The 24,629-nt window shown below is 43.2% G+C and overlaps 1 protein-coding gene across 5 annotated transcripts in view; it reads left to right on the top strand.

Moving 5' to 3' along the window:
- The window catches only part of AMPH (amphiphysin), a 151,957-nt gene that overhangs the window by 57,379 nt on the left and 69,949 nt on the right, over positions 1–24,629 (top strand). The window lies entirely within an intron of this gene.

Below are 24,629 nucleotides of genomic sequence, written 5' to 3'. Positions count from 1 at the left end.
TTGGATCATTTTTCATTGAAATTGTAAGACGGCGTGCCAGAATGTTTTATGTCTTACAGAATCTACAACTGATAAATGCTTTTCTTCATACTAAATGTGTGACTATCCCGGGTGCTTATTTTAAAGGGTATTCCTAGTTAAAAGTACTCATACACTATTCACAAGAATAGGGGCCCAATTACATCCCTTGATATTTTACGGAATATTGGAGCTCACTTGCCCCTCGTTCCCTGCTTGCTGCACAGAGCTATTACATGCACAGACAGCAAGCAGGGAGCAGTGGAAGGGGCCTTAGATTGTTTGGACGGCCCATCGAAATCAGCGGCGGTCTTCTGACGCTGCTCCTGTAACATGGAATGGTGCGCTGCAAACCATCGCTGATGTTTTAGCATGTGGAAAGACCACGATCTGCCAACCTAATGCACGTCTGCTGATCTTTGTCTTTCAACATGTGTATTACACTGAATCATTATTGTCCTGAACTGTCAGTAATCAGCCAAGTGAGGTCAATAATCATTCAGTGTAATAGGGCCTTAAAGCGAACCAATCTCTCAGATTTTCCAGATAACGCTTCTAGCGCTAGGGATGACATGATACCAGAATTTTGAGTTCGATATCGATACCATATTTTTTATTTCGATATTCAATACCATTTTGATACTTCAAGTATGAAAAAAAGCCTAAAATACTAATATAATGACCCCCCCACACACCCAGGCCACGGATATGATGTGCACTACAACTCCCATCATACCTCCTTGTGCACTACAACTCCCAGCATACCTCATTGTGCACTACAACTCCCAGCATACCTTCTTGTGCACTACAACTCCCAGCATAACTTCTTGTGCACTACAACTCCCAGCATACCTCCTTGTACACAAGGAGGTATGCTGGGAGTTGTAGTGCACAATGAGGTATGCTGGGAGTTTTAGTGCACAAGGAAATATGCTGGGAGTTGCAGTTGTGCAGTAGCAGCCTCCTAACACAACTCCCAGCATACCTCCTTGTGCACTACAACTCCCAGCATACCTCCTTGTGCACTACAACTCCCAGCATACCTCCTTGTGCACTACAACTCCCAGCATACCTTCTTGTGCACTACAACTCCCAGCATAACTTCTTGTGCACTACAACTCCCAGCATACCTCCTTGTACACAAGGAGGTATGCTGGGAGTTGTAGTGCACAATGAGGTATGCTGGGAGTTTTAGTGCACAAGGAAATATGCTGGGAGTTGCAGTTGTGCAGTAGCAGCCTCCTAACAGAACTCCCAGCATACCTCCTTGTGCACTACAACTCCCAGCATACCTTCTTGTGCACTACAACTCCAAGCATACCTCCTTGTACACAGCTACCTAACTACCATGTAGAGTGGGGCTACAGTATAGGGGAATATTGTGTGGAAAATAACACCTACCCCCCAAATAAGCCCTAGCCTTATATAGTTTTTTTCTGTGTTATGTGGGAGAAACATAAAAGATTAAAAAATGAAAACTTGGTATAAAAATATATATTTATTAATAAATGATTAAATTGCAAAAGTCCTCGGCTAGCGATGGTCTGCTAAACTGGGGTCTTCTCTCTGGATGAGTCTTCATGAGAGTCTCAGCTGTTAGGGCTCGTTCACAATACAGAATCAGCATGGAATCCTTCCTTCTATCTATTTGAATGGGAGGGCTCACGCGCCTTCTGCTTTGGCTGTCCAGGCATGATGGGACTTGTAGTTTTGCAACAGCTGGAATGCCTGAGTTTGACCCCTGTGTTTATAGATGGCCTTTTCTCTGGATGAGCGTTGAGGAGCCTCAGATGTTATAGCTGGTCTCCTCTCTGTTGGAGTCTTCAGGAGCCTCAGATGTTATAGAAGTTATTGGGAAACTGCAAAGAAATTAGAGAAATAAATAAATGAGTGAGAAAATGAACATTTTGTATGTGCACAATTGTGTAACAGTCAGAGATTAGAGTGTTGTAACTGTCAGGCTCTTACCTCTAGCTGAGTCCCAATAGATGTTACTTGTAGACTGATCCTCCATCTCCACATCCGCAGCCATCAGTCTACTTCCATGTCCTCCACGGCCGAAAGTTGATGTGTCGAAGAGGAAAGCTTTCTCCTCTTCGACACATCCACCATCTCCACGTCATCTGGGAATTGGCGCCCTCCAACCTCCATTGGCTCACAGATCCTCTTATATGCCCGCTTCAGTATGCGAACTGGTCTTGCTGGAGGGGCGGGGTGGGATGGGGCAGGGTGTGGTGGTGGGGCGGGGTGGGATGGGGCAGGGTGTGGTGGTGGGGCGGGGTGGGATGAGGCAGGGTGTGGTGGTGGGGCGGGGTGGGATGGGGCAGGGTGTGGTGGTGGGGCGGGATAGGATTGGGCGGGGTTTGGTGGTGGGGCGGGGTTTCGTGGCTGGGCCTGTCGAGATCTGTTTCTCTTCCTCGTCATCCTGAGACTCCAACACTCCTACTCCAAGAACTGCTAGCCTAGACTAACACTGATGTCAGGGTGCAGCTTGGTTTTATTGTCACAACCAGGTTCTATTGTGACATCATCCTCATACGTGTCATGATGACATCACAAGCAGTGGGTGTGGCCAGAGCACATAGAGATGAATAGTATGTGCACCTGCTTCTACAATATAACATTACAGGATTTGTTCTCTGCTTCACTTTTAGTCCCCATAGTAATTAATAGTAATAAACAGTATTCTCTGCCTGGGGCTTTATTTAGGGTGATAATTTATCAGAAATACACTCCCTCCCCAGGTTGGATGCAAGTTCTCCTTGTAGTTGACATTATGCTTTATGGTATATGCTGAGTGTTGTCCTAACCTGCTGGGTCCATCATGAATGAGCTCCCAATATATCTGCTAGATGGCTCCTATGTTATGGATAGTAGATGCCACTCACAACCTCCGCAGCGTATATTTACATGGAAGCTACAAAATACTGTTAAAATCTAACTGTCATTTATAACAATAACAATGGGCGTTGTTACAGATTGCAAAAACGGCAGTTGTTTATTGCCACTGCTGCATTACATTACATTAGATTGCATGGAATCACAGCCACAGAGGGTGATTTATCAAACATGGTGTAAAGTGAAACTGGCTCAGTTGTACCTAGCAACCAATCAGATTCCACCTTTCATTCCTCACAGACTCTTTTGGAAAATGAAAGGTGGAATCTGATTGGTTGCTAGGGGCAACTGAGCCAGTTTCACTTTACACCATGTTTGATAAATCTCCCCCTAAGTCATTTATTCCTGTGCGCAAGACAAGCCGAGAGCCGGGAAGTAGCCATGACTAGTCACGTCCCTCTGCCGGTCAGCGTGATTTGGCGTGATTGACAGGAAAGGAGGCTTCTAACTGGCCTCTTTTGTCTAGTCTAGTTCCTGGCTCTTTGCAAGCCTTGCATGTTGGAATAAAAGACTTATGGTGGTTTTACACAGACATTGTATCGTTCGAATTTGCCCGATAACGGTCGAATTCGAACGATAATCGTACGTGTAAACGCAACGAACGATCAAGCGACGAGCGAGAAATCTTTCATTTTGATCTTTCAACAAGTTCTCAAAACGTCGTTGATCGTTCGCAAAAAATTCGCAGATTGTTCAGTGTAAACATTCTTTCAACGATTTCCCCTATGTGTGAGATATGGTGCGTTTACACAAGCAGATTTATCTGACCAATTTTGGAAGCCAAAGTCAGGAATGGACTTGAAAAGACAGGGAATCTCAGTCTTGCCTTTATGACCTGCACCCTGTTTATAGTCTGTTCCTGGCTTTGGCTTCAGAAATCTGTCAGATAAATCTCTCTGTGTAAACACACCAATAGGCTTAAGCGTTCGCAAAACGAATATTCCGTACAATGCATCGTTCCGTGTAAACGCTGATCCTTATAAAAAAAAATCGTTCATTCAAAATCGTTAATCGTTAATTAAATGCTCCCATTTCCGCACTGGAAATAAAGCAAGTCATTAATTCAGCTCCCAATGGCTCAACTCCTGGGCCGGATGGTTTGCCATTCGAGCTATATAAAAAATATGTAGATTCCCTACTTCCTATTCTCACCGAAGTCATTAATGAATCCTGTAATACCGGGAGACTACCTAGTTCGATGCAGGAAGCTATGATTATTGTGTTTCCAAAGAAGGAGAAGGACCCCAGACGGTTGGATTCGTATAGGCCGATTTCACTTCTTAACTCCGATAATAAAATCTTTGCTAAGATTATAGCTAACAGGATCAAAGAGGTTATTACACAGTTGGTAGGGTGTGAACAAAATGGGTTCATCCCAGGTAGGTCTGTGTTTACGAACATTGACCGTGTGATGGCAAATTTGCAGTTGTGGACCGGGTTCCCCCGCTCCATCCTGTCAATTGACGCTGTTAAGGCTTTTGACAGGGTGGAGTGGGATTTCTTATGGAGGACCCTAGAGGAGTTCAGTTTAGGCTCAAATGTAATTAAATGGATAAAACTGTTGTACGCGTCACCGGTCGCAAGACTTATAATAAATGGTAATGTAACTTCCCAGTTTGCTCTGTCTAGGGGTACCAGGCAGGGCTGCCCCCTATCTCCCCTTCTATATGCCCTGTATATAGAGCCACTCTCGTTGCTAATCAAACAGGATTCGAGGATAGAGGGATTTGGTCTGAATGGCACAGAAGAAAAAATTGTGCTTTATGCAGATGATCTCCTTCTGTTTGCTCGGGATCCAGCCAAGACTATTCCTTTAATAATGGACAGACTAGACGAATTTGGCCGGGTCGCCGGGCTAAAAGTAAATTGGAGTAAATCCTCCTTACTGAACATTGAGCATGGCGTGGGTACGCCAGAATTTGGGATGAAGGTAGTTGCATCTGACCAGGGAATCAGGTACCTTGGTATCTGGATCTCAGATGAGGTAACTAGATTTTTAGATCAAAATCTCAAGCCCTTGTTGCATAGAATAGGGAAAAAAATAGAAATCTGGGCTAGATTACCTTTGACAATGGCAGATCGTATGGCCTTGATAAAGATGATCCTTCAACCACAGATTCTCTATATACTGAGGGCATCCCCCATATGGATACCGGACCGGTGGTTTAGTGGAATAGAGCGGGTGCTTAACCCCTTAACGACATCGGGCGTAAATTTACGCCCTGATGCCGGTAAGGGAGTTCAGAGCGGGGCCGCGCGGCGGCCCCGCTCTGAACCGCGCCGGTCCCGGGTGCCGCGTGTAGCCCGGGACCGTAGGTATTAGCGGGCACGGTCCGATCGCCGTGCCCGCTAATACAGTAATCGGATGCAGCTGTCAAAGTTGACAGCTGCATCCGATTACCGGACGCAGCGTCATCCCTGGTGTCTAGTGGGGAGATCGCTCCTCTGGGATGTTGTCCCGGAGGAGCGATCTCCGCAAATGAAGCCGGCCGGGGACCGCTCCAAGATGGCGCCGTCCCCGGCTCGGCACTCGTTTACTTCCGGCTGCAGCAGCCGAAAGCAAACGAGTGCCGATCTCATGGATCTCTGCAGCATATCTATGCTGCAGAGATCTCAATGAGAGATCAAAGCACTTATACTAGAAGTCCCCCAGGGGGGCTTCTAGTATAAGTGTAAAAGTAAAAAAAAAAGTGTTGTTAATAGTAAAAATCCCCCTCCCCTAATAAAAGTCTGAATCACCCCCCTTTTCCCAGGTTATAAATAAAAGTAAATAAATAAATACATAAACAAACATGTTTGCTATCGCCGCGTGCGTAATCGCCCGAACTATTAATTAATCACATTCCTGATCTCGCACGGTAAATGGCGTCAGCGCAAAAAAATCCCAAAGTGCAAAATTGCGCATTTTTGGTCGCATCAAATCCAGAAAAATTGTAATAAAAAGCGATCAAAAAGTCGTATATGCGCAATCAAGGTACCGATAGAAAGAACACATCATGGCGCAAAAAATGACACCTCGCACAGCCCCATAGACCAAAGGATAAAAGCGCTATAAGCCTGGGAATGGAGCGATTTTAAGTGTTGTAGATTTGTTGACAATGGTTTAAATTTTTTACAGGCCATCAGATACAATATAAGTTATACATGTTACATATCGTTTTAATCGTAACGACTTGAGGAACATATATAACAAGTCAGTTTTACCCCAGGGCGAATGGCGTAAAAACACATTTCCCCCAAATAAACAAAATGCGTTTTTTTTTTCAATTTCACCACACTTTAAATTTTTTTCTGGTTTCGCAGTGTACTTTATGGAAAAATTCAGCCTGTCATTGCAAAGTACAATTAGTGACGCAAAAAATAAGGGCTCATGTGGGTCTCTAGGTGGAAAAATGCAAGTGCTATGGCCTTTTATGCACAAGGAGGAAAAACCGAAAACGCAAAAATCGAAATTTGCTCTGTCCTTAAAGGGTTAACAGTTTGATCTGGGGACGTAAACATGTGCGTATCAAATACTGCAGCTTCACTGTACAGGAGGGGAAGGAGGCCTCTCTATGCCAGACTTTATTTTTATATTTCTTGGTGGTTCAAATTCAAAAATCCTTACTCTACTATAATAAGCCCATGGGTAATGCGGTTATGGGCCCTAGGAATAAATATTGTGTAAGCATGCTTAATTTTCTGGAAGCAGGAATAGCTCACAGCTCACAGGGGTATAGCACATCCTATTCTTTTTTATGGACTAAGGCATGGGCACAGGTAAAGAAACTTTGTGGAATAAATCACAGCCTCAAATGTACCCCTCTTTGGGGGCAACAATAATTTGGTAGAATTTAATCAACATATTGAATATAATTTTTGGTTAAATAGAGGGATTAGAAATATTACACAGTTGTTCTCTTCAGGCACACTTCTGCCTTTTGACACATTGATTCGGGAACACAATCTTTTAGGCACACATTTTTTATACTATAAGCAACTAGAACACGCGGTTAAGCTCACTCAGGATAAGTTAATTTTCAACGTACAGGATCACGAAATTGCCACTCAAGCTATGAATATGATAACATATAGAAGGGGAGATTTAGGTAGGCTATATAAATTATTGGTTAGGCATGGTACAGTAAGAATACAGACTAAAATGAAATGTAAATGGGAGAAAGAATTGGGGCCAATACCAAGTACTGATTGGGATAGTATAGTGGGGAATAATAGGGTCACTTCACTAAATTATAATCATAGGATTATCCAATTTAAAATTATAAATAAGTTATACTACACTCCCGCAAAATTAGCAAAGATGGGGTTAAGGGTAGACTCAAGGTGTATCAAGTGTGGCATGGAAGGGGCAGATCTCCTTCACCTGCTCTGGACCTGTAGTTATATACAAGGTTATTGGAGGGCTATAACTGAGTATGTACAGCAAAGGCTGAGAGTCATTGTTCCGTTTACGTTTATTTGTTTGATTTTGGGCTCTTCAATGGACCTTTCTGGTAAGAAACTTCTTATCTCTAAGTTGCTGCAGCTCGCTCGGGTGATCCTTATGAGGGCCTGGATTGACCAACAGGCACCATCGATCAAAGAATGGGAAAACTTAATAAAACAGACTCAGCAAGTTGAAAAAATTTATTCTTATCGCACTAAAAAAGGTTGCAGGAAGTTCCATAATATATGGGACTCATGGGACCAGTGATTAATTTCTTTCTTTTTTTTTTTTTCTTCTCTCTCTCTCCCCCTCTCTCTCTCTCTCTCTCCCCCTCCATAGTCGGTCGGGGGTGGGTTGGGTCGGGTTTGGGGGGTTAATAAAGATGTGTCTTTTTAAATGTACATGGATATGGGCTACAGGGGGTAGTTTGAACTATTGAATAGGAGCATAAGGGTATAGGACGAAGTGTAAAGTTGCCTCATTTGCTGTTATTATGCTTAACCGGAATACGTTTTTGTAAAGGTAGCCCATTAAATATGTCAATCACTTGTAAATGGTTTATATTGGAAAATAAAATAAAAAAACTTAAAAAAAAAATAAATCGTTAATCGTGCGATGGGGCGAATTATCGCTCCGTGTAAAACCACCATTAGGGCCCTATTCCACCGGACGATAATCGTTTGAGATAGTTAATTGTTAACGATTATGCAAACGGCCGCTATTGCGAATGACCTGCAAACGTTCACTCATTTCCATGGAATGATAAGCGTTATTTATGATTGTAATTGCGATCGTTTTTTTCTTCGCTATTCATTCGCTATCTATTGCGAACGACTGAACGATGTCTTATTCAATGCGAACGTTTTGCGAACGAGCAACAATAAAAATAGGTCCAGGTCTTATAAAGCGATCAACGATTTCTCGTTCAGTCGTTAATCGTTAACTACGGGTAATATGTGAACATGTAGTCTGCGAGTTTCTCTGCATATGCACCCAGTGCTGTGTATGTGATGGAAAATTTCATAGTGTAGTTGATACTGCAGATTTTGTTATATTGAAAGAAAGATAATGTGACTATCAAAACTCGCTGTGGTTTTTACCTGCAGATGTCATGCAGGGAAATCTGCAGCATATATGACATGTGTAAATATACCCTAAAAAAAACAACTTAATTTATGTAATTTTGTATCCTAAGCAGTTTTATCCCCAGCAAATATACTGATCGAATTCATGCCAAATGGACTATCTTAGTGGTTGGTAAAATCTATAGTCACACCCATACCTATTTTAAAGGGGTTTTTCAATCAACTGGTGCCAGAGATTTGTAATTTACTTTTATTAAAAAAAAATCTCAAGTCTTCCAGTACCAGCTGCTGAATGTCCTGCAGGAAGTAATATTCTTTCCAGTCTGGAGAGCAGGGAGTTTTTTTTTTTATGGGGATTTGCTCCTGCTCTGCACAGTTCCTGACATGGACAGAGGTGGCAGCAGAGAGCACTGTGTCAGCCTGGAGAGAATACACCACTTCCTGCAGGACATACAGCAGATGATAAGTACTGGAAGATGTGAGATTTATTTAATAGAAGTAAATTACAAATCTCTGGCACTTTCGGGTACCAGTTGATTTGAAAGCATTCTTCTTTCGTGAACTACCCCTTTAATGACCTATACAATGAGTTTTTCCCAGTCATGATGTGAACCTAGTCCAGAATAGAAGCTGTGTGCTTGGCTGCTTTGCAGTCTATTAAAACAACAAACTATAAATATATAGCCCACATATGCTGTAAAATGTGAGCTAAATTCTGTTCTGGTTCCTGAAACCAACAAAATACAGTAATCACTGAACTCAAGGAGAACAGCGAAAAAAATTCCAATGAAGTACTCAATCAAGAGTCTCCACTGATGCCCCCAAAAATTTAAATATGCAAAACAAGAGTCCGTGGAGCCTCAGTTACGAGTCTCAAAACACGGGATAGCCAGATATCTCTAGCCTGTTGCCAACGGGGTGCCTCCACGATGGGGAGAGCACCACACCACCCTGATAAATAACCCCTTAAGTCCCACTCGGTTGCGAGTATTGGAACATAGACAGGGAAACAACAGGGTGGCCCCTTTTGTCAATGTCTAACTCAAGGTGCGAGTATTGCGATCATGACAAGGGCTTGCAAAGGCAGGCTTCCACCCACAGACAGCCGTTTCGGGGTTTTTGCCCCTCGTCAGTGTGGGGTAGGATTCTGGCTAGTTGGGGCAAAAAAAAAAAAATTTGGGGGGGCATCAGTGGAGACTCTTGATTGAGTACTTCATTGGAATTTTTTTCGCTGTTCTCCTTGAGTTCAGTGATTACTGTGTTTTGTTGGTTGATTTTTCATTGCCCCAACTAGCCAGAATCCTACCCCACACTGACGAGGGGCAAAAACCCCGAAACGGCTGTCTGTGGGTGGAAGCCTGCCTTTGCAAGCCCTTGTCATGATCGCAATACTCGCACCTTGAGTTAGACATTGACAAAAGGGGCCACCCTGTTGTTTCCCTGTCTATGTTCCAATACTCGCAACCGAGTGGGACTTAAGGGGTTATTTATCAGGGTGGTGTGGTGCTCTCCCCATCATGGAGGCACCCCGTTGGCAACAGGCTAGAGATATCTGGCTATCCCGTGTTTTGAGACTCGTAACTGAGGCTCCACGGACTCTTGTTTTGCATCTGGTTCCTAAAACTAAAGTTGAGTTCTCTTTTCTGAAATTAAACCTACATGTTAGAATCTTATGCATACGTTACAGTATGCATCATTGTGTATGTAACAATTTTTTTTTCCAAGTACAGGTGACAAATATTATGTGCACGCCATTGAACGTTGCATTTAATTTTTTTTTTTTCCCTTTGGGGACCTCTGTATAAATGCTACTTATATGAGTCTACTACAGCTTGGGTTACTGCTTTTAATTTAAAGTAGTGTAATGTAAAGATGTTCTGTTATTATTGTATATCCCAAATCTTACTTCCTGCCCCTATTGTTGAGATCCACTGGATAAAAAAACCCTCCTCTGTGAAGTAGTGTGGCAGTGGAACTAGGGCTGGGCGGTATACCGCAAAAATACCGATACCGTCACTGGCGTCGGTTAACCGACCTCAACTTAGCCAGGACGGTATCTGCAATATTTTTGTATTTTTTTCTGCTGCTCCTCCACCACTGACATGCCGGCGTCTCTGCACACAGGGACGCCGGCATCAGAGCGGGAGGTGGAGGAGCAGCAGGGCCCAGGTGACAATGCCGCCCGCCCCGCCCCCCGCCCGTCCAAGCGCCCCCCCGCCCGTCCAAACACCCTCACCCGTCCAGTCCTAGGCCCCGTTCCGCCGCACCTGTCCATCCATGCGCCCACCCGTCAAGTCCGGTCCCGTCCGGCGTCCCTGCACACACAGCACATTGACATTGCCCTCCCCGGCACCAGTCCCGTCCGAGTCCCCCCCCCCCCGGGCGGCGAGCGCTGCACATGTCAATGTGCTGTGTGTGCAGGGACGCCGGACTTGACGGGTGGGCGCATGGATGGACAGGTGCGGCGGGACGGGGCCTGGGATCGGACGGGTGGGCGCATGGATGGACAGGTGAGGGGGGACGGGGCCTGGGACCGGACGGGTGGACGCATGGATGGACAGGTGGGGCGGGACGGGGCCTGGGACCGGACGGGTGGGGAGGGTGGGGTTGAGGGCGCTCAGACGGGCACAGGGCACTCAGACGGGCGGGGGGCGGGGCGGGCCGCATTGTCACCTAGGCCCTGCACCTCCCGCTCTGATACTGGCGTCCCTGCACATGTTATTGTGCTGTGTGTGCAGTGACGCCGGCATGTCATAGCTGAAGGAGAAGCTGTACCTGTAGTCCCCTCAGTACCAGTACAGGGCTGTAACATAGGAGGAATGAATGGGCTGCAGCAGGCAGGATAAGTTATTGCTGTGTGTGGTATCCTGCCTGCTGCAGCACATCCATTCCTCCTATGTTACAGCCCTCTATTGTTACTGAGGGGACTATAGGTACCAGCATGCACCTCCCTGTATAATACTCTCCTATCCACCTGCCATCCCTATGTGCCCCCTGTAAAGTTACACGCCCCTATTCACCCCTCCGTACAGTCATACCCCCCTATCCGCGCCCCCCCCTGTTTAGTCATACACCCCTGTCCGCCCCCCTGTTTAGTCATACGCCCCTATCCGCCCCCCTATGGATAGTCATACACCCCTGTCCGCCACCCCAAGATAGTCATACACCCCTGTCAGCCCCCCCGGATAGTCATACACCCCTGTCCGCCCCCCTGTTTAGTCATACGCCCCTATCCGCCCCCCTATGGATAGTCATACACCCCTGTCCGCCACCCCAAGATAGTCATACACCCCTGTCAGCCCCCCTGGATAGTCATACACCCCTGTCCGCCCCCCGTATAATCATACACCCCTATCCGCCCCCCCCTGTATAGTCATACACCCCTATCTGCCCCCCTGTATAGTCATACACCCCTATCTCCCCCGCGGGGGACACAGGTATATGTGCTACAGCACCGAGTGACAGGGGCCGAGGATTCCTGTGCGGGAGAGAGAGAGCGGTGCCCGGGGGAGCAAGGAGGTGCCGACCTATACCTGACCCCCTGCAGCCACTGAGTGACTGGGGATGGATAGATAGATAGATGATATGATATAGATAGATGATATAGATAGATGTTCTATCTATCTATCTATCTATCTATCTATCTCCTATCTATCTGTCTATACATACACACACACACACACACACAGATAGATAGATAGATAGATAGATAGATAGATAGATAGGAGATAGATAGATAGATTGATTGATTGGAGATAGATAGATAGAGAGGAGATAGATAGATGGATAGATAGATAGATGATATGATATAGATAGATAGATAGATAGGAGATAGTTCTATCTATATCATCTATCTATATCATATTATCTATCTATCTATCTATCTCTCTATCTCCTCTCTATCTGTCTATACACACACACACACACACACACACAGATAGATAGATAGATAGATAGATAGATAGATAGATAGATAGGAGTTAGATAGATAGATAAAGCAAACAATATAGGCAGCACACTAAACGAACTGTGGAGGCCAGCAGTTCAATACCAAGTCAGCTAGTAAAAGATACTCTGCAGCACTCTGATGGTAATACAAACGTGGATCTATTCCATATAACAATGTGCAGCAAACTTCACAAGTAATATAAAATGTTTCGTCATCTCCTACGCCATTTTCAAGTGGCACTTGAAAATGGTGTAGGAGACGCCAAAACGTTGTGTATTACTTGTGAAGTTTGCTGCACATTGTTATATGTAATAAATCCACGTTTGTATTACCATCAGAAAATGGGGCTTTTAAAAGGGGCGTGTCATAATTATCGTTCAATTTATCGTTAGCGCGGCTACATGTACGATAAATCGCGATATTGATTTAGGCCATTATCGCCCAGCCCTATCCACAGCACTCCTGGGTGAGGTTAGCCCTGTTAATAAGAGAGTATGGGTGCGTTTACACAGAAAGATTTATCTGACAGATTTTGGAAGCCAAAGCCAGGAATGGATTTGAAAAGAGGATAGATCCCAGTCTTTCCATTATGACCTGATCCCTGTTTATAGTCTGTTCCTGGTTTTGGCTTCAAAGATCTGTCAGATAAATCTGTCTGTGTAAACGCACCATATGTTGAAGCAATAATAGTCTTATCACAGGCCGGTTTCTATGACTCTCTTTCCTGAGGAGATCTGCCACAGAGGTTGAATAGGGTTTTCTCTATGTGTTGGTGATACTAATGGATCTTGTATAGAGATGAGCGAACCAGGTTCGGGTTCCAGTCCATCTGAACCCAAACGATCGGCATTTGATTAGCGGGGGCTGCTGAAGTTGGATAAAGCTCTAAGTTTGTCTGGAAAACATGGATACAGCTAATGACTATATCCATGATTTCCACATAGCCTTAGGGCTTTATCCAAGTTCAGCAGCCACCGCTAATCAAATGCTGAAAGTTCGGTTTCGGATGGACTCAAGCATGCTCGGGGTTTGCTTATCTCTAATCTTGTAGTTTCTTAGGGGGCTAACTCCGTAATACTGTTGTCTGAGGTGATAACAGGGCCTCCCTTGGTGTTGGCGAAGTGCAGTAGGCCTCAGGGAGACCAGCTATTATGGTTTAACAATGACTTAACTGAAAGATCAGGTACAACGGTTTAAAGTTTCACTGTTATACCTTTCAAAACCTAAATCAACAGTAGATGTAATATAAAGCAAGTTTGCAATTTACATTCATTTATTTATTTATTTTAGTTATCATGGAAAACACCGCACTTCCTGTGTTTAGACTTTTTTTTTTCAGTCTAAACACAAAGTTCAAACACAGAAAGTTCAGAGACGTAGCTCCCTAGGGGTGGACTTAAAGGCAATGGTGCAAGAGAGGGTAACTATCCTCTTCCAAGCTCACATGAGGATCAGCCACTAAGGGTTCTTGGAGAGGGCTCAGAAAAGCATGATGGCCTCAGTGGGGCTGCTGCATGCTCAGTAAAAATATAAGGCCACAAGAAAGTTTGATAGCCTCAGTGGGACTACTGCATGCTGCGGAAAGTCTGATGGCCTCATTGAGACTGGTGCATGCTGCGGAAAGTCTGATGGCCTCAGTGATACTGCTGCATGATGCGGAAAGTCTGAGGGCCTCTTTGAGACTGCTGCATGCTCAGGAAATTCTGACAACCTCATTGGGACTGCTGCATGCTCATAGCTTGACAGCCTCAGTGGGAATGCTGCATCCTGGTTTTGTTGATCACCACTTACATTAGTGTCCATGGTGCTCATTGACTCCCAATATGATGGTGATAGATCCTCTGAACGTGGCTCCTCACCTTATAACGAGGCATCAGTGGGCGGCCAGACTCTGAGTAGGCAGGTCATGCAGGAAAACCTGCACCACACTGCCAACTAGTCACCATACTTTTTTTTGGAGTCTCCTTACACTTTCATACAGAGGTGGAAACACAGGGGCAGAGAAGTAGCTCCCTAGGGGTGGAAATACAGGGGCAGAGACGTAGCTCCCTAGGGGTGAAAATACAGGGGCAGAGACGTAGCTCCCTAGGGGTGAAAATACAGGGGCAGAGACGTAGCTCCCTAGGGGTGAAAATACAAGGGCAGAGACGTAGCTCCCTAGGGGTGAAAATACAGGGGCAGAGACGTAGCTCCCTAGGGGTGGAAACACATGGACAGAGACATAGCTCCCTAGGGGTGAAAATACAGGGGCAGAGACGTAGCTCCCTAGGGGTGAAAATACAAGGGCAGAGACGTAGCTCCCTAGGGTTGAAAATACAGGGGCAGAGACGTAGCTCCCTAGGGGTTAAAATACAAGGGCAGAGATGTAGCTCCCTAGGGGTGAAAATACAGGGGCAGAGACGTAGCTCCCTAGGGGTGAAAATACAAGGGCAGAGACGTAGCTCCCTAGGGGTGAAAATACAGGGGTAGAGACGTAGCTCCCTAGGGGTTAAAATACAAGGGCAGAGATGTAGCTCCCTAGGGGTGAAAATACAGGGGCAGAGACGTAGCTCCCTAGGGGTTAAAATACAGGGTCAGAGAAGTAGCTCCCTAGGGGTGAAAATACAGGGGCAGAGACGTAGCTCCCTAGGGGTGGAAACACATGGGCAGAGACATAGCTCCCTAGGGGTGGAAACACAGGGGCAGAGATGCTGATCCTCGTTGGTGTTCACCATGCTTATTGCTTTGGTTTTTGATGTTTTTCTACTGCAAAACCACAAGCAGAAACGTTCCAAAGAGCTGCTTCTTTTATTGAAATCAATAGGGACATTAAAAGCACTTTTTTTGCTGGTAAAAAGTGTGATCTTTGATGTGGTTTTTGCATCAAATAAGTCCCTATAGTCCCACTATAGGGGCTATAATTGTTTAGCTGTTTTAGTGCGGTTCATTTAGGGTACTTATGAAAAGTTGTCTCATCTCTTGTCCTGACTATCAGATTCATTAGATCTGTGTTGAATATGATGATAAATCAATTATAGAAGTGATATATTCATTCAAATTTTTCAATGAGGTCAAACTAGTAAGATTTTATTAAAGAAATGACAATTCTTAGATTATGCAATTTAATATGCATGTAACAGCAGTAATAGAATTTTGTTGCATGGCCTACATCTATGTAAGCAGGGGCATTATATTCCTGATAAGACAGCAGTTTTCCAGAGCATATTGTACACAGAAGTTAAGAAGTCCACTGATTTTAGCATCTCAATCAAACATGGTTCCCCCATGCTGTTTTACAGTAAGCTGCAGAGCCGACTGGGCTACAATTATTCTATGTGCTAGTTCAGCAATGTAATTTTTCCAGCACAGAAATGCATATTAATTGCCATATCCACAATGCTCATTTGTCAGAGATTAAAGCAATGTTTTCATTACTTTAACCCCGTATAATTGCAGTTTCAGCTGGATTGCCTTATCCATGAATAGAAAGACGGGGTATCATTTTATGGTACTTGATGATAAATATCTGCAATTACTGTTAAATACAATTAGCCATGTAAGGCTTTTCTATTGATTTGATAATTAACAAACTATCATCTATCTATCTTCTATCTAAGAAATCAAAATAATGAAGCAACACTTAATAAGGTTAGGTGATGTGATTTTACCTGCTGCCACCGTGACCTGTGGGACTACACCTATATATACAGCTTTCTGAATTAGAAGGTGATCAGAGCGTGATCAAAGCATGACAGAAAGATGGTCTGGAAGAAAGAAAGCAATGTGAACTCTCGCTCACAATGATAATTTCCAGGAACTCTGACACACATGTTAAGTTTGCAATACTTGAATACACTGCGCATGAGTAGTAACGCCCCTTATCCTGTCTATAAAAGCTAACCCAAATCAATAAAGGGGGTGGCTCCCCAACTTATATTACTGATACGTACATCAGCTGTCTGTGTCTGTGATTTTAAGTTGTAAGCAGAACTGCAGCTGCTAACTCTCAATTAGGAACCATCCTATTCTGGGGTGTGTCTGACAAACAAAAGTATACTTTATCACACTACTCAAGTTGTAATTCGGTGCCCACAGATTGCTCCGACCAAGAGCTTACATATATATTCAAAGAAGGTTCGCAGCTAGGGATGGTCCGAACCGAGTTCGGTTCGGGTTCGTACGAACCTGAACCCTCGGTAATGATTCCTGCTGCCTGCCTACTCCGTGGAGTGGGCGGATCCAGCTGGAGGACCGCCTGGAAAACTGGGATACAGCCATAGCCATAGACTGTATCCTAGTTTTTCAGGCGTTACTCCCGCTGGATCCGCCTGCTCCACGGAGCGGGCAGACATCGGGAATCTGCTGCCGAGCGTTCGGGTTCATACGAACCCAAACCTCGGCAGGTTCGGACCATCCCTATTCGCAGCACTCAGATGTAAGTGAAGAAAATTTTGTTTTTTTTATTCCATCAAAAACGCAGTGTGAACAGGTAAGTAACAAGTGTGGCAAACATGAGATGCAACGTTTTGATGCCCTCACACCATCGAGATGCGGCGTTTGGATAGCCTCACGTCCATGCTTGAAAAAGATGGTGTGAGGCTATCGAAACGTTGCATCTTGTGTTTGCCGCACTTGTTACTTACCTGTTCACTCTGCGTTTTTGATGGAGTAAAGTAACCAAGATTTTCTTCACTTACATCTGAGTGCTGCAAGCTTGAAGCTTGAAGTACAAGCTTACAGTAGTACATGTAATAGATTTCACATTTTTCAGTTTTTCTGAATCAGGTGCATTTTGTTTTCAAGAAATGGAAATAGGCTTCAGCAATGTACATAGGAGCATATGGGAAATCTATTTATACTCTGGGATAAATAACAGTTTCTCCCTAAAGGCAATTCTCAATATACATGAAAATGTATATATATATATATATATATATATATATATATATATATATATATATATATATAGTGACAATCTGTGGGTTACTCACTCGCTGGGATCGCCATCTCCTGGGTCTGAGACGGTTGGCACATCACAAATTGCAGTACAGTCAGTGCTGTATGCTTTATACTGACCACAGTCAGCTTTATTTATCCGTTCAAAACATAAAACAAAAGCAATGCTTTGCAAATAAAATAAAACCTAGGCCGTCTAGCTACTGACTATACAACACACAGCTTCCCTAGCTGTCACTTTTGAGCCTACTGCTCAATACATCCGGTTCAACTGCTCTCACCAAGACTCCTTGTCTGCAGCTCCCACAGGCCAAGCTCAGCCTGTCTTCTCCCACCCTGGGAGTCTTCACCTGGGAGCCCTCACCTGGGAAGCTCTGAGGTCTCTAATAGAGCTCCACCAGGTGGGTTTCCGAGCCTCATCAGCTCTTAGGTTGGAGTGGAGTATATGGACCAGGAGCTCTATCTGAACTCCAATTCCCACTCCAGAGGCACAGAACTGCCTCCTACAGCCCCATCACGCCATTATATATATATATATATTTTTTTTTTTTATTATTTTTTTTTTTTCTACCCCCCCCCCCCCCCATTATTTTCTAGAGCAAAGGCAGGTACTGTACTTAGCCTAAGATTTATTATATACAGAATCACATTTCAAACTTGTATGTACATTAAAATCCCCTGTCTATTTCTTAAGTGCCATGGATAATGCCAATTGTTCCAGACTACAAATCTACATGCTGAGATAAGATGGAAACCCTTTCAGGCTTTTCCTGAGTGCATACCTATACATTTTTTTTTAGATTTGTATAGAGATTGGTAAAGTTGGTAGTATATAATTGTGCAAATGTCTTACTCGTTGATGTGTATATGTAGGAAATAGAATTAGAAGAAAAATTACACCTGTAGCTAAACACTGAGTGCTGGGGCTATATTACACGACCTGATATTCCAGATAAGTGAGCACTGATGAGCTAGATTGGCGCTCACTCACTGAGCCTCGACTCAATAATCACATAGCAAGTAAAGAACGGACCCTGATAGTGATGTCTGTGCAGCCCTTGTCTTAAATGTAAAATAATAAACATCATACATACCTTTCCACGCTCTCCAGTATTCTTCTAGCCTCTGCACGCTACCTGCAGTAGAACTTCTGAGACAGTCTCTTAAGTGACAGGCTGGCAGCCAATCGCTGGCCGAGATGGGACAGTTGTGTGGCCAGTGATTGGCTGAGCGGCCTTTTACTCCATAGGTCAGCTCAGAAGTTCCAGCAGCAAAGTGGGCAGAGGGCAGAAGCTAGAAGAACACCAGGGATCGTGGACAGGTATGTATAAAGTTTATTATTATCATGACTTGTATGACTTGTACCATACTTAAACTGTGATTTAGACACTTTTTACAGATTGTTTTACAGATTCAAAATGCGCAAAAATTGGTGCAAAATAAGCCAACTAATAATTTGTATAATACCCTGTAGGACCATTACAGCCTTTACCTAAGAAACCCTCTGTTTATTCTAAAATATTGGTCTACCTTTTAATTGGCTTAATGAAGTGCATTCAAGATGTTTAGCGCATGCTCTATATTTGGCATTTCTGCATAATCCTCTAGTACAGCCATCTAACTCTCAATTTAGTGTAGCATTGTTTAGACTAGGCTATTTGTACCAAGATTTGTATTCTATGCCGTCATTAGACTACAAAGAACAACAACTGCTTTGTTGACCAATAACATGATGGATGAATAATTTTTGGAATTTTTCACTGTCCCCTTTTCATTTGCCTTCCTTCCATCACCATGAAGCAGAATGGACTGGTAAAAACGTCTTACAAAATGCTAATATCCAATATTTTTATTCACTGAACAAGCCTCAGTTGACAACTGATCTGTTGATTTATAAGTGTTGACCTGCAAACCAGCTCGCTGTGGATGGACGCCTCCTGGCAACAAAAGATACAGTTGAGGCTTGAAACCCTATGTTTAGTTGACAGCCCACATGTCATTCACTTACATAATCCATAGTAATGTTTACAAGATTTAAAATGCACTGATTTGCTAATGGGATTATACTTGAGTCTGCAGAATGCTGTTGCCTAGATTCAGTGCAATGCAATAAGGGACCCACTGAATCCCTGCAGAATTTTCAGACATTGAAGATTTTGCAGACCCGCATCTAAAATTCCACTTTAAGGCCATGTACACACAACAATTTTTAACAGCCGTTAATTGTTACTTTACAACTATCACAATTTAAATTGTGGTAAATACAGTGCACAAAGAGGCCACATCCCTCTGTGTGCTCCCACGACCACTGCCTTTCCCTCTCCCTGCCTCTGTGGCAGAAACTGCAGACAGCAAAAAAAAAAAAAAAAAAAAAATTTGCTGTCTGCTCCCACCACGCTGCTTCATAAATCCCCTCTTTATGTCCAATTCTGATGGTTCAATGAATAATTTGAGAAAGACCTAAGATTTTGTGATTTCATATTGTACTATAATGCAACATACATAAGAAAATCAAAATGACATTTTTCTGCTTTTAGGTTGTTTTTTTTTATCTAGTAACAAATATCTACATTTGCAGTCAAAGAGCTCAGAAGCTGAAATACATCTTCAGCTGCCAATGTTATCTATATGCCAAATTTGAAGTTCTAAATTCTTGGCAGACTTCATTCAATCTGGATTAATAAGTAAAAAAAAAAAAAAAGTTGCAAATAAAAAAAAGAGACACTACTTATGAATACCAGGCAACAATGTAGACAGCTGTTCTACAATTCACAGTTCCCCATAGAAATTTTGAGTTGCCACTGGCATTTTTATGAGGTCATCATATCGGAGCCATGGGGAAGAACAGTCAGTTAGTAAGCACACTATCTACTGACCTATGATTAAAGTGAATAATTGGGACTTTAGGCCATTTGTGTTTTAGGATAATTATTTATAGATCTCTTCACAGCATAATGGAGGGTACTTTAATAGTCAGTGGGTTATTTTTCATATTTTTACCTCAATATGATAATTTGATTTTATTAGGCAGGATAAATATAAAAAGACAAAATGATTATACAGTATTCTCAACATATCAGTAGAAAGTGAAAGGAAAAGTTGTAGAAGATGAAGATGAGAAATTATTGTGTAAGAGACAGAACGCGTGGGATACATTGGACCCAGGGGCTGGATGGCAGATTTTAGCCTGGGGGGCAAGTACACAGCACTGGCCCTTGATTAGCAGGCTAGCGGCCGACCCTTCAAGGACCACTCAGGCCCTTACCTGGTATTACCCTCCCCAAATAAGTGCGGGAAAGTAAGATACCACATGTACCACAGAATAATAGTATTGGGGCCAGTGTTCCCAGAAACAAAAAGTCTCACCTCCGGATGAAATGTCTCAAGCCCCTGAGTACTTCCTTAAACCTAGTGTAGAGTATACTACAACTCCCAGCATATCCTGAGGGCTGCAGACTGTCAGTAAATGCTGGGAGTTGTAGTGTTTGCAGCTTTTGTACTTGGAGGATTCTTGGTGTATTGTATACTGCAGGCCTTGTGGAAGATCAGTATACAGAGTTCTATGGGGGCTAAGTGTGTGGATGTGACCCCAGAACAAATTAAATACACCAGTATATAAGAAACATATTACCACTGTGAACACAACCATTACCACCCCATACTAATACCACCACACAGTAACTGAAATCCAGTATACCAAGACCAATAATACCAGTATAAAAGAAACAAATATCACAACCCCTTACCACCACCATTACTAACTAACATCCACTGTACAAATACCAGGATCATCCCCATAGAAGGTTTTAATCTCCTATCTATCTATCTATCTATCTATCTATCTATCTATCTATCTATCTATCTATCTATCTATCTATCAGGTATAAGTAGGGCCCCAGGACAAATTGTAGGATATATAATGGTAAAATAGGTAAGAATTTTCTGTGCATGATAATGCTGTCATAGTTAATAACACCAATAAGCAAATATTATCACCATACTGTACACGTTACTGCCATACTGTTACTAAGCAAACCCACCAATACTGCCTATACTACCAGTATATAAGTAACAAATAATATCACTGCCACACCAAGAGCACTGCCATTATCACCACATAATGACCAAGTCCGCAACACTGTGACTGAATAATAAAATAATAATAATATATAATTATATAATAATTACCAGAATACACAGGACGAGTAATACAATCACACCATGCCCACTACTCTCCCCAGACAGTGACTGGATAATACCACTATACTGTCACCAAATAACATCCACTATATGAAGACCAATATTCTCCCAAAGCAGTGACAATAGAACACAGGTGTCAAACTCCGGCCCTCCAGCTGTTACATATCTACAGATCCCATCATGCCTGGACAGTTAACCCTTAGGCGACCCTGGACGTAACCGTACGTCCAGGGCCGCCTCACCGCGTTCAGAGCGGGGTTGCGCGGCGGCCACGCTCTGAACCGCCGCAGTCCTGGGTGCCGCTTGTAGCCTGGGACCACAGGTATTAGCCCCCTTTTCCCATGTTATAAATAAAAATAAACAAATAAATAAACATGTTTGCTATCGCCACGTGCGTAATCGCCGGAGCTATTAATTAATCACATTTCTGATCTCGCACGGTAAATGGCGTAGGCGCAAAAAAATCCCAAATTGCTAAATTGCGCATTTGTGGTTGCATCAAATCCAGAAAAATTGTAATAAAAAGCAATCAAAAAGTCGCATATGCGCAATCAAGGTACCAATAGAAAGAACATATCATGGTGCAAAAAAAATGACAGCTCATACAGCCCCATAGACCAAAGGATAAAAGCGCTATAAGCCTGGGAATGGAGCGATTTTTAGGAACATACATTTGTTAACAATAGTTTGAATTTTTTACAGGCCATCAGATACAATGAAAGTTATACATGTTACATATCGTTGTAATCGTAACGACTTGAGGAACATACACTACCGTTAAAAAATTTGGGGTCACATTGAAATGTCCTTATTTTTTAAGGAAAAGCACTGTACTTTTCAATGAAGATAACTTTAAACTAGTCCTAACTTTAAACAAATACACTCTATACATTGCTAATGTGGTAAATGACTATTCTAGCTGCAAATGTCTGGTTTTTGGTGCAATATCTACATAGGTGTATAGAGGCCCATTTCCAGCAACTATCACTCCAGTGTTCTAATGGTACAATGTGTTTGCTCATTGGCTCAGAAGGCTAATTGATGATTAGAAAACCCTTGTGCAATCATGTTTACACATCTGAAAACAGTCTAACTTGTTACAGAAGCTACAAAACTGACCTTCCTTTGAGCAGATTGTGTTTCTGGAGCATCACATTTGTGGGGTCAATTAAACGCTCAAAATGGCCAGAAAAAGAGAACTTTCATCTGAAACTCGACAGTCTATTCTTGTTCTTAGAAATGAGGGCTATTCCATGCAAGAAATTGCTAAGAAATTGAAGATTTCCTACAACGGTGTGTACTACTCCCTTGAGAGGACAGCACAAACAGGCTCTAACCAGAGTAGAAAAAGAACTGGGAGGCCGCGTTGCACAACTAAGAAAGAAGATAAGCACATTAGAGTCTCTAGTTTGAGAAACAGATGCCTCACAGGTCCCCAACTGGCATCTTCATTAAATAGTACCCGCAAAACACCAGTGTCAACATCTACAGTGAAGAGGCGGCTGCGGGATTTTGGGCTTCAGGGCAGAGTGGCAAAGAAAAAGCCATATCTGAGACTGGCCAATAAAAGAAAAAGATTAAGATGGGCAAAAGAACACAGACATTGGACAGAGGAAGACTGGAAAAAAAGTGTTATGGACACATGAATCCAAGTTTGAGGTGTTTGGATCACAAAGAAGAACGTTTGTGAGACGCAGAACAAATGAAAAAATGCTGGAAGAATGCCTGACACCATCTGTTAAGCATGGTGGAGGTAATGTGATGGCCTGGGGTTGCTTTTGTGCTGGTAAGGTGGGAGATTTGTACAGGGTAAAAGAGATTCTGAATAGGGAAGGCTATCACTCAATTTTGCAACGCCATGCCATACCCAATGGACAGCGCTTGATTGGAGCCAATTTCATCCTACAACAGGACCCTAAACACACCTCCAAATTGTGCAAGAACTATTTATAGCAGAAGCAGGCAGCTGGTATTCTATCGGTAATGGAGTGGCCAGCGCAGTCACCAGATCTGAACCCCATTAAGCTGTTGTGGGAGCAGCTTGACCGTATGGTACGCCAGAAGTGCCCGTCCAACCAATCCAACTTGTGGGAGATGCTTCTAGAAGCGTGGGGTGCAATTTCTCCAGCTTACCTCAACAGATTAATAGCTAGAATGCCAAAGGTGTGCAATGCTGTAATTGCTGCAAAAGGAGGATTCTTTGACGAAAGCAAAGTTTGATGTAAAAACAATGTTATTTCAAATACAAATAATTTTTTCTAACCTTGTCAATGTCTTTACTCTATTTTCTATTCATTTCACAACGTATGGTGGTGAAGAAGTGTGACTTTTCATGGAAAACACAAACTTGTTTGGGTGACCCCAAACTTTTGAACGGTAGTGTATATAACAAGTCATTTTTACCCCAGGGCGAACGGCCTAAAAATGAAAAAAAGAAAAGAGCGTTTTTTTTTTTTCAATTTTACCACACTTTGATTTTTTTTCTGGTTTTGCAGTGTACTTTATGAAAAAATTCAGCCTGTCATTGCAAAGTACAATTAATGGCGCAAAAAATAACGGCTCATGTGGGTTTCTAGGTGAAAAAATGCAAGTGCTATGGCCTTTTAAGCACAAGGAGGGAAAAACGAAAACGCAAAAATTGAAATTGGCAGGGTCCTCTAAGGGTTAAAGCATGACGGGAATTGTAGTTTTGCAACATGTGGATGGCCGGAGTTTGACACCCCTGATACCGAGGTAGATCCCAGCTGTATAAAGGTTTTGCAGACCTTATAAGTTATTATAGTGCAGTTACATTCAGTGACAGTAGGCGTCTTCTCTGCATGAAGAGACGTCCACTTTTCCTTTTCTCCTCCATCTGGCTCTGGCCATCATGAAGGCTTCTCTGGCCAGACAGACATTTTAGGCTTCTTGCTCCAGCAACATCCTCATCTATACATCCCTCCATATAATATAGCCCCCCGCTGCACATCTCTCCAAATAGAAAAGCCCCCCTGCTGTACATCCCTCCATATAGAATAGTTTCCCATTGTACATCCCTCCATATAGAATAGCCCCCCTGCTGTACCTCCCTCCATATAGAATAGCCCCCCTGCTGTACATCCCTCCATATAGAATAGCC

Source organism: Dendropsophus ebraccatus, chromosome 2, assembly GCF_027789765.1.
Source record: "Dendropsophus ebraccatus isolate aDenEbr1 chromosome 2, aDenEbr1.pat, whole genome shotgun sequence".
Taxonomy (NCBI): domain Eukaryota; kingdom Metazoa; phylum Chordata; class Amphibia; order Anura; family Hylidae; genus Dendropsophus; species Dendropsophus ebraccatus.
Note: the sequence above shows the minus strand (reverse complement) of the source record. Positions and strands in the feature narration are given on the sequence as shown.